The sequence below is a fragment of the Oncorhynchus clarkii genome, chromosome 4 (assembly GCF_045791955.1).
Source record: "Oncorhynchus clarkii lewisi isolate Uvic-CL-2024 chromosome 4, UVic_Ocla_1.0, whole genome shotgun sequence".
In the NCBI taxonomy this organism is placed as follows: domain Eukaryota; kingdom Metazoa; phylum Chordata; class Actinopteri; order Salmoniformes; family Salmonidae; genus Oncorhynchus; species Oncorhynchus clarkii.
The window spans coordinates 18,866,746-18,881,766 of NC_092150.1; the positions used below are offsets into that span (position 1 = coordinate 18,866,746).

At 46.0% G+C, this 15,021-nt stretch overlaps 1 pseudogene; it reads right to left on the reverse strand.

Moving 5' to 3' along the window:
- Positions 1-131: 131 nt before the first annotated feature.
- LOC139407934 (ankyrin repeat domain-containing protein 24-like) lies at positions 132-14,791 on the reverse strand (annotated as a pseudogene).
- Between the last annotated feature and the right edge of the window lie 230 nt (positions 14,792-15,021).

The window sequence follows — 15,021 nt, forward strand, 5'->3', positions numbered from 1 at the left end:
CAAATGTATTGGGTTTGTGTTGAATCCAGCTGTCCTCCTAGTAAATAATGAAGCGATAAGGCCCGAGGGGGTGTGGTATATGGCCAATGTACCACGGCTAAGGGCTGTTCTTAGGCAAGACACAATACGGAGTACCTGGATACAGCCCTTAGCCTTGAAATATTGGCCATATACCAATCCACATCATTCGGGGCGGCAAGTAACGTAATGGTTAGAGCGTTGGACTAGAAACCGAAAGGTTGCAAGATTGAATCCCTGAGCTGACAAGGTAAAAATCTGTCGTAAATAAATAAAAACTCTCCCTCTGTCTGGATTGATTAGGACTGTTGGATGATATTTTAAAGTGAGATGTAAATACTGTATGGAGCGGCTTCATGAAAAGTCCAGCTGTCAGGCATTATTTGAGCACATGGCAGCCCCCAATGAAGACTGGTCTTTTCCATTTAAAGGACCCATGAGCACCAACATGTGAAGTTCCTAGAAGTATGTCAAATGAAAGCTAAAAGTATATATATATACAGTGGGGAAAAAAAGTATTTAGTCAGCCACCAATTGTGCAAGTTCTCCCTCTTAAAAAGATGAGAGGCCTGTAATTTTCATGATAGGTACACTTCAACTATGACAGACAAAATTAGAAAAAAAATCCAGAAAATCATATTGTAGGATTTTTAATTAATTTATTTGCAAATTATGGTGGAAAATAAGTATTTGGTCACCTACAAACAAGCAAGATTTCTGGCTCTCACAGACCTGTAACTTCTTCTTTAAGAGGCTCGTCTGTCTTCCACTCGTTACCTGTATTAATGGCACCTGTTTGAACTTGTTATCAGTATAAAAGACACCACAGCCTCTTTCAGACGGAACACTTCCTTAGACAGCTCAATTATCTACACACAACAAGGGTGGAAGGGAGAACATAGATCCCTTCATTTCCCAAGGTCATTTTCTCAGTTCTAAATCACACTCATGCCCTCACCCTTTGGCACTATGTGTAGATATAAAGGAGTGTATAGTAATATGGCACCCAGCTTCCCAGAGGGCAAGGAACCTAACCCCTATGTTCTGGAAGAAGTGCCAGGGGATAGGTTGGCTGACGACTCAAACTGAATGTAATTCCGCTGCTCTATCGCTACATGCAAGGCATTTGGAAAGTATTCAGACCCTTTGACCTTTTCCACATTCTGTTACATTACATCCTTATTCTAAAATGGAGTCGATTATTTTTTCCCCTCATCAATCTACAGTACTCCATAATGACAAAGCGAAAAGGTTTTTAGAAATGTTTGCATATTTATATATATAAAAAACAGAAATACTTTATTTACATAAGTATTCAGACCCTTTGCTATGTGACTTGAAATTGAGCTCAGGAGCATCCTGTTTCCATTGATCATCCTTGAGATGTTTCTACAACTTGATTGAAGTCCACCTGTGGTAAATTCAATTGATTGGACATGATTTAGAAAGGCACACACCTATCTACATAAGGTCCCACAGTTGACAGTGCATGTCAGAGCAAAAGCCAAGCCGTGAGGTTGAAGGAATTGTCCGTAGAGCTCAGACAGAATTTTGTTGAGGCACAGATCTGTGGAAGGGTAGCAAAACATTTCAGCAGCATTGAAGATCCCCAAGAACACAGTTGCCTCCATTATTCTTAAATGGAAGAAGTTTGGAACCACCAAGACTATTCCTAGAGCTGGCCGCCAAGGCCAAACTGCGCCATCGGGGGAGAAGAGCCTTGGTCAGGGAGGTGACCAAGAACCCGATGTTCACTCTAACAGAGCTCCAGAGTTCCTCTGGGGAGACAGGAGAAACTTCCAGAAAGACAGCCTTCTCTGCAGCACTCCCCCAATCAGGCCTTTATGGTAGAGTGGCCAGACTGAAGCCACTCCTCAGTAAAAGACACATGACAGCCCGCTTGGAGTTTGCCAAAAGGCACCTAAAGACTCTCAGACCATGAGAAACAAGATTCTCAGGTCTGATGAAACCAAGATTGAACTCTTTGGCCTGAATGACAAGCATCACGTCTGGAGGAAACATAGCACCTTCCCTGCGGTGAAGCATGGTGGTGGCAGCATCATGCTATGGGGATGTTTTTCAGTAGCAGGGACTGGGAGACTAGTCAGGTTTGAGGAAAAGATGAATGGAGCAAAGTACATGATGAAAATCTGTTCCAGAGCGCTCAGGACCTCAGATTGGGGCAGCCAAGACAACACAGGAGTGGCTTCGGGACAAGTCTCTGAATGTTCTTGAGTGGCCCAGCCAGAGCCTGGACTTGAACCCGATCAAACATCTCTAGAGACCTGAAAATAGCTGTGCAGCGATGCTCCCCATCCAACCTGACAGAGCTGGAAAGGATCGGCAGAGAATAATTGGAGAAACTCCCCAAATACAGGTGTGCCAACCTTGTAGAGTCATACCCAAGAAGACTCAAATCACTGCCAAAGGTGCTTTAACAAAGTACTGAGTAAAGGGTCTAAATACTTATGTAAATGTCATGTTTCAGTTTTTATGTTTTATAAATGTGCATAAATGTCTAAAAACCTGTTTTTGCTTTGTCATTATGGGTTATTGTGTGTAGTTTGATGAGGGGAAAACATTTTAGACATTTTAGAATAAGGCTGTAACATAACAAAATGTGGAAAAAGTCAAGGGGTCTGAATGCTTTCCGAATGCACTGTACATTCAGTCTGTGACCGCAACTGTAGAAGCTGCTTCTGCTGACGTAAAAGTGAGGGGCGTTGTACAAAACAAGTCATCAGCGATTGGATCGTCTGTAACCAATCAGAGTATCAAAGCCTATTACTATTTCCGAAACGCCGCTTTCCCACGTGTGTTCAGCCTCTGGCCCAACCCATCGGTTTTTAGGACCAATCAGAATGGTTTGAATGTGTTCACATTTGAAAAGTCGTCAGGGAGGAGATCAAATCCAGACTCCTCGTGTAGAATAAATGTTAGTTGGTGTGGTGTTTGACCAGAGTGATGTGGATAGGTAGCCAGGCGAAGGGGGAGGGGCTAGGGGTCGATTTTGAATAAAGGACATTGTCGCAAAATTTTACTTCTATCATTTGTGTCTCAGTCTTACCTTGCGGTCCTTCTCGTTGACCAGGGCCCGGGAGTCCTGGATGTCTTTGTGGAGCTCCTGGACGTGGCTGGACTGGGCCTGCAGGTCAGCCAGCTGTTGCTGCGCCGTGGCCAGCGGAGCCTCGGCCACCTGACACTCACTCTTATTAAACAGAGCCTCACGCTGCACCTGGAACACCTGTTGGGAGGGAGTCAGGGGAGAGAGGGGAGAGAGGGGGGAGTGAGGAGAGATAAAGACAAGGGGAGGAGGGAGAGCACGTCGATGGCCATGAAAGGAAAGGCGGCAAGGAGATACTGTATAGAACACACACATAACTAATGCTAGGAGAAAGGAAGGCCTGGTGCACATCAGTCCAATGTGTAGTCAGTAACATGTGGCTTATGGTTAACTCTTGAGTTAAGGTTTCAGTCTCTAACTTTGTTAAAATTCTCTGTATTTTGGTGAACAGGAACAAATACAACACACACCTCGGTGCAAGTCTTCTTGTGTTTGCGTGTGAGGTTGTTGAATTGGGCGGTGAATGCGTTGATCTCGGTCTGCAGTGAGAGGCGCTGGGACTCGTGGTCCTCCTTGGACACCAGGCCCTGTTCCACAGCCTTCTGGGACCTCAGGTCTCTCAGCTCTGTCTCCTTCACACTCAAAGCCTCCTTGGCCTCCACCGCACTGTTCTCACTGGCCTGCAGGGAGCGCTGCAGCTCCGCCTGACACACAGCAGGGACAACAAACACAACGTGAGGGTGCTTTCGTAGTACTTTTACTGTAGGCTACAGTAATTGATTGTGGGTCATACATGATGACAGAGGGGTTGTTATTAGTGCCAAATTATATTGATTGCACAACCCCTTGATTTTTATCTACAATTTGTAGATTTTTAAATAAAAAAGCCTAATGTCCATTCACCTAGGACCTCAACGTAGTATGATTTGAGTCTAACAGCTCATTGTTGCCATTTGCTAGAATACCATTTGAAGCTAACCTTAACTTTGTCATGCTCCTCCCAGGGTATAAGGTCCTGTAGTTGGGCCTCCAGCCTGGCCGTCTCTGTCTGGGCGTGGCATCGCTAAGCCCTCTCCGCCTGCAGTTCCTGGGCTGTCTGGGCCAGCTGCCCCGACAGAGCCGTCAGCACCTCTGTGTTGGGACAAGGGTACTGCATGTCTCAGGTGGTGGGTGTCCTGAGACCAACCACAGACAGTCCGGAGCCTGAGCTGCTTCCTGCCTAGCCACCTCCAGTTCCTCCCTCACCCGTCTCAGGGAGCACTCTGATATTAGAGAAGAAATATCACAGAAGTAGAGAGTGTTCTTATTGGCGAGAAGTATCACCACGCAAAACTAAGAAAGAGCTCTGATTGGACAGAACCCACTGGGGTCAGTTGTTAATTCAACATCTATTCCACATTGGTTCAATGTAATTTCTTCGAAATAATGTGGAAACAATGTTGATTTAACCAGTGTGTGCCCAGTTGGAAGTGAAAGCAAATGAGACATAAAAGCAAATGAATGGTTATAAACTAGTTATTTACAGCTTACCACCGTAATTAACTACAGTAAAATCATTTGTCCTTATGCCCCAAAGAGAGCAACATTTTTTGATAAGTGACAGAGAACATTATAATAGCAGAGTAGCTAGGTTTCCATCCAATTGGCGACAGATTTCATGCAAATATTTCCCAACAGAGATGTGTTTTCATCATACTGACTTGCTGCAGAAAACCGGCTGTGCATGATAAAGTAGTGCACATGAAACTAACTTTTGCGGTTAAAGTTAAATGGGATTCCATCGCATTTTCAACTCTACCAAGGTTTTTTTCCACAAAAACCTTAAATGGCAAACGTGCCCACTCTGGTCTTGGAACAAGTGCTCTAGCCAACAGCTTGCAGATACAGAGCTGGTAGGCTAGTCTACATGATGAGATTATTATGGATAAAAGCAAGATCATTTTGGGGGGGTCATTTCATCTGTAGCCTAATAAACTGCAATAAACCGAGTCACAACATATCATTGCGTGACTCCAAGTTTATTTCGATATGATGGTTATTATCTCAATATTTATGCATAAAGGCTTTTCCTCCGATGTTTTTTGCATAATCAATTTTACAGACATAAAAAGAACCCACAATGTCGAACAAACAAATTGTCTGCAGACAATTATGAAATTGTTCCGGCATTTCCTGTTTCCAACAGCTCGGTCATTACTTTTTTCATGCATCAGATAATTCATCTGCATGAAATGGTTTGATGGAAACCTGATTAGTAACAGGACACCAGGTTGACACCAGGGAAAAACATACCTGATGTGATGGAGGGCTCTGACCCTTCCGACCTCTCTTCCTCATCTCCCTGACAGTGTGTGGGGCTAGTTGGCCGTAGTCTCTCCAGCTCCAGTTGGGCCTCGTTCAGTCTCAGGCTGGCCTCGGATCTCTCCCTGGCCAGCTGCTCACACTGCAGACCAGGGTCACCTGCACCTCGTCCATCTCCGAACGGGGAACACAGTCCCTCAGCTTCCCCTCCAGCTCCACCACACGGCCCTGGAGCCTACGCAACACCTCTCCGTCTGGCTCTACCACTCTCTCTCTCTTTCCCCCAGCTCTCCCTGACTCTTTGCTCTCCGCCGGGGTGGCCTCCAGTTCGCTCACCCTCTCCCTGAGGCTCCTCACCCTCTCACTCTCCCCTCCTCCGTCCTCCTTTTCAAACTCTGTTTCTGTCCCTTTCTTTTCCAGGGCCGCCTGTAGTTCCTCAACTTTCTTTCTCAGCTGTTTGACTGTCATTGCGCTCTCCCTCCCTCTGTCCCTCCCCCTCTACCTCCCTCTGTCCCTCCCCCTCTCCCTCCCTCTGTCCCTCCCCCTCTCCCTCCCTCAAGCCCGCTTCCTCCCTCTGTCCCTCTCCTTGTCCCCCTCTGTCTTTCAGCGCCTCCTCCAGCTCCCTCACCCTCTCTCTTTCTGCGCCTCCTCCAGCTCCCTCACCCTCTCTCTCTCAGCTGCTGCGTCTCCAGGATCACCACCTCGCCGCTGCCCCTGGGGGTCTCTCTCTCACCCCCCATTCCCCCTGCCTGTTCCCCAGAATATACCTCCAGGTGCACCTGTTCTCTCAGCTCCTCCAGCTCAGACTGGGAGTGGGCCAGCTGCCTCTCCAGCTCAGACTGGGAGTGGGCCAGCTGCTCCTCCTTGCCACACAGCCTCTCCCTCAGCTCATCACTGCTCTCATCCTCAGTCCCCTCCTTCCCCTTCCCCTCTGTCCCCTCCTTCTCCTCTGCCCCCGTCTCTCCCTCTCCTCCTCCCTCCACAGTCTCCTCACAACTGGAGGTGAAAAAAAATAAACATCAGAACTGAAGTGAAGTGAGAGGCTTACCTATGGTTGGCATATTGTGTTAGAATCTCCAATTACAATAAAATAAAATACAATTTTATTTGTCTCATACACATGGTTAGCAGATGTTAATGACAGTGTAGCGAAATGCTTGTTCTTCTAGTTTCCCGACAATGCAGTAATAACCAACGAGTAATCTAACCTAACAATTTCACAACAACTGCCTTATACACACAAGTGTAAAGGGATGAAGAATGTGTACATAAAAATATTTGAATGAGTGATGGTACAGAACGGCATAGGCAAGATGCAGTAGATGGTATAGAGTACATTATATACATATGAGTATTGTAGGGTATGTAAACATTATATTAAGTGGCATTGTTTAAAGTGGCTAGTGATACATGTATTACATAACTTTTTCCATTATTAAAGTGGCTGGAGTTGAGTCAGTATGTTGACAGCAGCCACTCAATGTTAGTGGTGGCTGTTTAACAGTCTGATGGCCTTGAGATAGAAGCTGTTTTTCAGTCTCTCGATCCCTGCTTTGATGCACCTGTAGTGACCTCGCCTTCTGGATGATAGCGGGGTGAACATGCAGTGGCTCGGGTGGTTGTTGTCCTTGATGATCTTTATGGCCTTCCTGTGACATCGGGTGGTGTAGGTGTCCTGGAGGGCAGGTAGTTTGCCACCAGTGATTCGTTGTGCAGACCTCACTACCCTCTGGAGAGCCTTACGGTTGTGGGCGGAGCAGTTGCCGTACCAGGCGGTGATACAGCCTGACAAGATGCTCTCGATTGTGCATCTGTAAAAGTTTGTGTGCGCTTTTGGTTACAAGTCAATTATCTTCAGCCTCCTGAGGTGCTGCTGCGCCTTCTTCACCACGCTGTCTGTGTGGGTGGACCAATTCAGTATGTCCATGATGTGTACGCCGAGGAACTTAAAACTTACTACCCTCTTCACTACTGTCCCGTCGATGTGGATAGGGGGGTGCTCCCTCTGCTGTTTTCTGAAGTCCACGATCATCTTCTTTGTTTTGTTGACGTTGAGTGTGAGGTTATTTTCCTGACACCACACTCCGAGGGTCCTCACCTTCTCCCTGTAGTCCGTCTCGTCGTTGTTGGTAATCAAGCCTACCACTGTTGTGTCGTCTGCAAACTTGATGATTGAGTTGGAGGCGTGCATGGTCACGCAGTCGTGGGTGAACAGGGAGTACAGGAGAGGGCTTAGAACGCATCCTTGTGGAGCCCCAGTGTTGAGGATCAGCGGGGTGGAGATGTTGTTACCTACCCTCACCACCTGGGGGCGGCCCGTCAGGAAGTCCAGTACCCAGTTGTACAGGGCGGGGTCGAGACCCAGGGTCCAGGCAGCTTGATGACGAGTTTGGAGGGTACTATGGTGTTAAATGCTGAGCTGTAGTGGATGAACAGCATTCTCACATAGGTATTCCTCTTGTCCAGATGGGTTAGGGCAGTGCGCAGTGTGGTTGCGATTGCTTCGTCTGTTGACCTATTTGGGCGGTAAGCAAATTGGAGTAGGTCTAGTGTGTCAGGTAGGGTGCAGGTGACATGGTCCTTGACTAGTCTCTCAAAGCACTTCATGATGACGGAAGTGAGTCGTTTAGCTCAGTTACCTTAGCTTTCTTGGGAACAGGAACAATGGTGGCCCTCTTGAAGCATGTGGCAACAGCAGACTGGGATAAGGATTGATTGAATATGTTCGTAAACACACCAGCCAGCTGGTCTGCGCATGCTCTGAGGATGCGGCTGGGGATGCCGTCTGGGCCTGCAGCCTTGCGAGGGTTAACACGTTTAAATGTTTTACTTACGTCGGCTGCAGTGAAGGAGAGTCCACAGGTTTTGGTAGCGGGCCGTGTCAGTGGCACTGTATTGTCCTCAAAGCGAGCAAAGAAGTTGTTTAGTCTGTCTGGGAGCAAGACATCCTGGTCCGCGACGGGGCTGGTTTTCTTTTTGTAATTCATGAGCCGTTGAATTGCGACTCTACTTTGTCTCTATACTGAAGCTTAGCTTGTTTGATTGCCTTGCGGAGGGAATAGCTACACTGTTTGTATTCGGTCATGTTTCCGGTCACCTTGCCCTGGCTAAAAGCAGTGGTTCGCGCTTTCAGTTTCGCGCGAATGCTGCCATCAATCCACGGTTTCTGGTTTGGGAATGTTTTAATAGTTGCTGTGGGTACGACATCGCCGATGCACTTGCTAATAAACTCGCACACAGAATCAGTGTATTCATCAATGTTGTTGTTTGACGCAATGTGGAACATATCCCAATCCACGTGATAGCTTGAAGCGTGGAATCAGATTGGTCGGACCAGCGTTGAACAGACCTGAGCGCGGGAGCTTCCTGTTTTAGTCTCTGTCTATAGGCTGGGAGCAACAAAATGGAGTCGTGGTCAGCTTTTCCAAAAGGAGGGCGGGGGAGGGCCTTATATGCGTCGCGGAAGTTAGAATAACAATGATCCAGGTTTTTACCAGCCCTGGTAGCACAATCGATATGCTGATAGAATTTGGCAATACGTCCAACGGGCCTCACAACCGCAGACCACGTTTAACCATGCCAGCCCAGGACCTCCACATCCGGCTTCTTCACCTGCGGGATCGTCTGAGACCAGCCACCGAGACAGCTGATGAAACTGAGGAGTATTTCTGTCCGTAATCAAGCTCTTTTGTAGGGAAAAACAAATTCTGATTGGCTGGGCCTGGCTCGCCAGAGGGTGGGCCAATGGCTGCGCCTCTGCTCAGTCATGTGAAATCCATAGATTAGGGCCTAATGAATTTATTTGAATTGACTGATTTCCTTATATGAGCTGTAGCTAAGTAAAATCGTTGAAATTGTTGCATGTTGCCTTCATATTTTTGTTCACTATACTATTCACTACACATTGGCTGTAACCCTTTGTCCTAATTCTGTCTACTTGTACAGACCATGACCCAGTTAGTGAAGAAAGCCTGCACCAAGTCTCTGTGTGATGCTATTATTCTATTTATACCTAGGTACTGCTTCATCATAGACCTATAAAGTGGTGATATGACAAACGGTCCAATCTGACGCTGTTCAGCCATCCTTGAACCAGTCCATCATCATCTGCTGACTGGGACTTCTCTGGTCTGGATGACCTTTTGATAACCCCATTTTATCAATCAATCAGCTGATGGCGTGTATGTGTGTGTGTGTGTGTGTGTGTTCTTACCTGCACTTTGAGGACCAGCTCCTGGTTCTGTGAGGTCAGCTCATCCACCTGTCTGCATAGCTCAGCCACAGTGTGGGTCTGCAGGACCAGGAGAGGTGGAGTTTGGGGAGTTTGCCTCCTCCTCGTCCAGAGCAGAGGGAGACTCTCTGGACCGCCTGGAGAGCAGTTTCTCAACACCTTCAAGATATACGGGGTAAATCAATGTCATATTTCGTCAAACATATTGCAAAACATCAGCCATTACCATGGCAGTAGAATTTGAGTGAAATTCATCATCTACTTATGATGTATGACTCATTAGGGTTCTACAACCTAGTCCATACATCCATCCATTATTTGGTCCATTTAACAAATATACAAATGCCGTATCTTAATCTGATCATCCTGTTGTTGCAGGAAATGCAAGCTTGTAGTGTATTTGGGGTTTAAAAAGGCTTCCAAAGTTTGTAATTTCCTCCTTATTTCAGACACGATTTGCACAAACAAAGAATGTATTAAGCCCTACAAACAATGTCCATTCATTATAATCCACATACGTAATAATTCACATTTCCTGTTGCTGCAGGATTATTTTTTCTGCTGTAAGAAACTGGGACAAAAATTAAGATACGGCATCTGTAACAATTTGCCAGCAGCATTCCCTCTCTCCCCCCACACACACCTAGGAAGTCCAGTATGTCATCATCTGAGTCACTGGCTCCGATCACCTGACCTGCCTTCAGCTCCTCCAGCTCAGTCTGTAGCCTGTCCCGCTCTGCCTCCGCCTGTTCCAGACATTCTCTCAGCTGGGTCAGCTAGCACAGGGAGACAGTGAGTGCACAGCTATTACCAGATTTCTAACATCCTTTCAGATATATGAGAAGTTTCCAAGGAATGTGGGTTTGAGCTTGATCTCAGGCTGGGAAATGAACCGTGCATGCAGTACCTCCTCCAAGGCAGTGGGTGCGCTGTTCTGCTGCTGCTCCAGACCTTTAATCTTCTGGAGCAGACGCCCCCTTTCCAGACACAGCCTTCGGATCTCCTCAAAAACCTCATTCTCCATCTCACGGACACACACAAGTAAATGCATATCAGTGGTATCACAGTCAAACAGCAGCACCATACTCATTAGCAGTCTCAAATTTAATGCAGTAGATAGTGATTCACTATGTATTGTCTGTTACTTTAGTCATGAATAGTGCTCTTCAAAATTGATATCTAAAGATGAATCCTTTGAATTGAGTGGTGTTGAGTTGTATACCATAAATATAAGCCTATTTTATCTCCTGTATGCTTAGGTGCTATGCATACAGTATACCGTGGCAGGGGAAGTAACTCACGAGGTTGGCCTGATTAGAGTGCCGTGTCTCTAGAGACTGAGCTGAGGGAGAGGCAGGGGGAGGAGAGCTCTGGGGGGCAGGAGAAGGTAGGGGTGGAGAACATTGTTATTAAAGTTAGTATGATTATGATCATCACAGCCTAGCATAAGTTAGAGTTAGTAAGAATCATATATAAAGTATTTTATAAAAACGGTGCCATCCATCTCTGGAGTTGGCCTCGTACCTGGGGAGGGGAGCGAGGTGGAGGAGGGGCTTTCCTCTTGCAGGGGGTGGTCCCCCCTGGCAGAGGAGGGGGAGGTGGGGGCTGCCTCTGGAGACACAGACAAGCAGAAGGAACAGGGGAACAGGAGAGAAATAGCAGCAAGGACAAAAGCAAAGCCAGGCAGTACTGTAGCCCAAAACATTGTGAAAATAGCTTTTAATGTGTGATGTTACTTCAGCTGTTGTTGTTCAAAAGATGTTGTTGTAGATTGAAAATGGGATAATAAGTTGGTATTCCTTCTTATGTTGTAAATTCTATTACATACAATCTAGAAATAGTTGTGTTATGTTTTCACATGTACTGAATGTGTAGTGAGTGAAAATGAAAAGCTGAGTGGTCAGTTGCCTCCTCGCCATTGTCCTCAGTGGCTATGTATGCATTGGGAGAGACAAATGGCAAATCTTTTTAACCTCTGGTCCATTGAGATTCAATACATGCACACACATGCACATACACACTGTAGTTATAGCTAAGAAGCATACCGGCCCATAAAAATCCTCCTGTATAACGTAGCACTGTAAGACACATGAGTCCTCATATATCACAGATACATCAGAGATATTTCAGGCACTGCTCTGCTTCCATTCATCTCCATTTCAAACGAAGCACACATCTGTTTTTTGTAAATCACCAAGCCTTTGTTTGAAGATAAAAGTGCAGCAAGCCTCTCGGTTTCAGGCTTTTACAATTACCCCCAGCTGTCCCCTTTACTTCATCCACTTCCTCACATTACAGCCATTTCCTGGGGGACCAGAGTAGGGCCATAGAATTACCACTGATAGAAAGGATTATGATCCATGGATTCTGGTACAGTACATTAAATAGCATACAAAGTGTTGTAGTAGTTGCCAATGCTAATTAATTGAACATTTGAAATTGGTCTGTTCTATCAATTATAATTATATCCACCATTCTACCAGGGCCCAGAATAGAGCCCCAGACTGGGCCTAAAGGGTAGCAGAGCAAGGTTTTGCTCAATTTAATTTAAAGTCAGTTCAGTCAAGAAATGGATTGAAGTTCCAACTCAACAAAAATCTGAATTTAAAAGGAATTGAGCCCAACCCTGCTTCAGTCAGCAGGTGAGACATCAAGAGGTTACCGTGGGTTACCTGGAAGACAGTTCTGCAGAAGCTGTGCGATGCGCTGGTTGCCGGCGGTTATGTCGTAGTGGGCTGCGTCGTGTCCGAAGGCGTCGGCCAGCTGTGGGTTAGCACCCCCTTACCAACACCTCCACTGTCTCTGCACTGTCACAGGCCAGCATCAGGGCTGCCCTACACCACAAAAACCAGGACATACTTTTTCATCAAATCTCTATGTTTGATGCAAATGGTATGTGTCCAGACCCTTTTTTGCAATTTCATTTGGTTTCGAGAAACTTACCCCAGCAGTGATAGACTTCCTCATGCTCGTTCTACAGTTTCAGGGGCAGAGATCAAACCTGAACATAGGCTCCAAAAACACCCAAATACATCCTTTTAGAAATGGCATATGACATTTTGTCATTCCAAACTCTATCCGCAACATTATATTCCATTTTGTTGGACTCGAGCGATACATTTCCGTGTACGTTCTTTCCCGTTTCACCACAATGGGAACGAGAAAACCCGTTCACGTTCGACTACGGAAATGTATTGGGTTTATGGAGCCTTTGTTCATGTTTCTCTGCCGCTGCAACAGCAGAAGGAGCATGAGGAAGTATATTGCCTGTGGGGTAAGTTTCTCAAAACCAAGTGAAATCGCAAAAACATTGTCTGGACACCTAACAGGTCTTTACAAAAACAATGTGAACTTGACCTTTCAGTTGTGTTCACAGTTTGTCTTGCATAAGTCACTCTAATGTTGAATTACCTGTACCGGTTGTCCTGTATGTTGGGGTTGGCCCCTCTGTCCAACAGGAAAGCACACAGCTCCACTCTGCTCATCTGGGCTCCTAGGATCAGCGGGCTCACCCAATCCTGAGATAGACAAAACCACAATGGCTTAACATGGTTGATTGAAACACATTTTAGTGCTTGGCTGTAACAAAACCCTGCACACCCTGTAGTTCTCCAGGACCTGGCTTGGTGATTGTTGCTGTACAGAGGAAGTCTGAAGCCTACGCCACTTACCCCATCCTGGGCATCCAGACTGGCCTTAAAGTCACACAGAGTCTCGGTGCAGGACAAGCAGCCGCTCACAGCTGCAGGAAGATGGGCAGACACCATAGCTAGACACCATAGGCAGACACCATAGGCAGACACCATAGGCAGACAAATGGAAGGTATTAAAAGGTTGGGTTGTTTACAGTGTTACACAGATGGTCCTCTAATCAATCACGCTTTCTGACCAAAGCTGTCTGTGGTTTCTACAGGCAATCTCTCCTGTGGGAGTATGAGACGTATTCACCAAAAATGTATGATAACTGCATACCTTTTTTTCCATGTATCATAGTAATGTTAACTATGTCTGTCTGCTGTACCTGTAATAGTCTCTTCAGGCACTCAGGCTGACCGTTCTTGGCTGCTAGGTGAATGGCACTGAAGCCTTGAAGTTGATAAGGCCATCACCAAGCGAGAGAGGGAATGAATGAGTTAACAAAAACAAATTGCGAGAGAGCATGTTATAATTGAGATAATAAACTTTGAATATGTTGTTCTGACCAATTGTAGCCACAAAGCATCACCTTGGCAATCAGTGACACTAAACATGTTCACTGAATGAGACTGTCGTCTCACCTGAGCCATCTGTCACGTTAATGTCTGGCCCGTGAGCCAGGATGACCTCCAGACAGTCCAGATGACCCTGAGACACACAGAGGGGGAACCTACCAGGAAGAGAATAACACTGGTTATGAATATAACCAACAAGAAGATCATCAACATTAATAATGACAACAAAGAAAGTAGAAAATATTGAAACTCTTTACCCTCTCTCACTGACAGTTTGGACATAAAGGGACGTTTCGTGGACACATTTAAACCTAGTCCAAGACTAACAAGCAAGTTCAATAACGATTCTCCATTGAAAGTACTTCTTAGTCCAAGACTAGGCTTAACCTGTGTCAGGGAAACTGGCCCTAAGTGTTTGGTACTTACGCTGACTTCCCCTCTGCATCCAATTTGGTGGGGCAGAGTCCCTTCTTCACGATCAGAGCAGCTACTTTGTCAGGTTGGTTCTGCCCTACAGCCTGCAGTAGTCTCTCATCACTCTTACTCCAGTCCTGGCTCTGAGGGGACAGGGACAGACGGATCATAACCCAGTCACAACCTGGGGCTGATCAGAGCTAACCAAATTACTGTACATAGTGTACTATACAGAGTAGACCCTGACCCCCTCCCTATCTGATTACACACTGTATAAAGGTCTGAGTGATGACTAACCATACAGTCGGTCTAGATGAGACACTACTAAATCTAATACTGCGTATCTCATCGAAGTGAAATGAAGACAGACATACAGTACCATCTGCTTGCTTTTATGGTAACATTACACACAGTGCACAAAATCACTTTCAACTGTTTTTTCCAGAGAAAGTAACCCTTTGAGAGAAAGAACAATGAAAAGACAGCTCAGGTCAAACAGAGAGGGATACCTACCACCAGTAAGATGAAACAAGGACAGAAATAACGCTTCATCAGGCTCAGAGCTGACGATCCATAGAGCCAAAGAGCTGTCCACTGTCTGACCAAAATACTGACACACACAAACATACACTACTCAACTACCCACAAGCCTCAAACACAACGTCAGAGTTGCACACCAACTTAGCACTAACTGACAAAGCATAAATACACAGTATAACTACACAGACAACCAATAACCCACTTGCACAATCCAGAACAGAAGAAATGTATGACAGGAGAGT